Source organism: Mastomys coucha, unplaced genomic scaffold (genome assembly GCF_008632895.1).
Source record: "Mastomys coucha isolate ucsf_1 unplaced genomic scaffold, UCSF_Mcou_1 pScaffold22, whole genome shotgun sequence".
In the NCBI taxonomy this organism is placed as follows: Eukaryota; Metazoa; Chordata; class Mammalia; order Rodentia; family Muridae; genus Mastomys; species Mastomys coucha.
The window spans coordinates 217,008,907-217,010,122 of NW_022196905.1; positions in this window are offsets into that span (position 1 = coordinate 217,008,907).

Genomic DNA, 1,216 nt, shown 5'->3' on the forward strand with positions numbered 1-1,216 from the left:
CAGCACTTGAGAGGCAGAGGCAGGTGGATTTCTGAGTTCAAGGCCAGCCTGGTCTACAAAGTGAGTTCTAGGATAGCCAGGGCTACACAGAGAAACCCAGTCTCAAAAAACCAAAAAAATAAAACAAAACAAAACAAAAACAAAACCAAAAATTGACAAAGACAGTATCTGAGTCCTACAGATTTCCCCACTGAAATTATCTTGTTATTTCTATCCCTTTAGTAGCCATTAACTTTTATCCTTTTATTTATTTATTTATTTTTAATTTTTTTTAATTTTTTCTGGTTTTTTCGAGACAGGGTTTCTCTGTGTAACCTTGGCTGTCCTGGAACTCAATCTGTAGACCAGGCTAGCCTCAGAAATCCGCCTGCTTCTGCCTCCCAAGTGCTAGGATTAAAGGCGTGTGCCAGCACCACCCAGCTGTTATCCTTTTTTTTTTTTTTTTTAAAGATGTATTTATTTGTTTTATGTATGTGAGTACACTGTCACTCTCTTCAGACACACTAGAACAGGTCATTGGATCCCATTATAGATGGTTGTGAGCCACCATGTGGTTGTAGGGAATTGAACTTAGAACCTTTAGAAGAGCAGTCAGTGCTCTTAACCGCTGGAACTATTTCTCTAAGCCCCAACTTTTATCCTTTTTAGCTATCTGATCCAGCATTCTCATGACTATCAAGTGAAACTCTTGGAATACATGCTAAATTCAGGAGACCTCCAGCCTCTATAAGCTCTACGGTTTAAGAGTAGTAGTATAATATTTCCTGGCTTTGCTGTAGTCAGTGTTCCATCAGTGTATTGATCAAATGCAAGGAACAAATTATCTTTATTCTGTAACTATATAGTATACGTGTGTCAGTCAGGCCTGTTCTTAGAACCCTAGAACTGAAGGGAAGACTAGTGCTATAGAACTCAGAACTCAATGGGTCAGACTGGACCCATTCTCATATCTTCCAAGAAGGAACACATCCTTCAAGGTAATAGAAATCTGTATTTCTCAGCTATGGTCATTCATATTTGGCTTAGAATAAACTATATTTCCTTGAAAATAGAAACATATTGACAATATCCATTATGGGAGACATTTATGTGGTGTCTATAGTGAGCCCTAAGGAATGTGATACCTGAACTATGTAGTTTAGATGTATCTCCACTAAACATGTAAACAAATATTGTCAAATAAGCAAACTGAGGAGAGGGTATAAAACAATTTTTT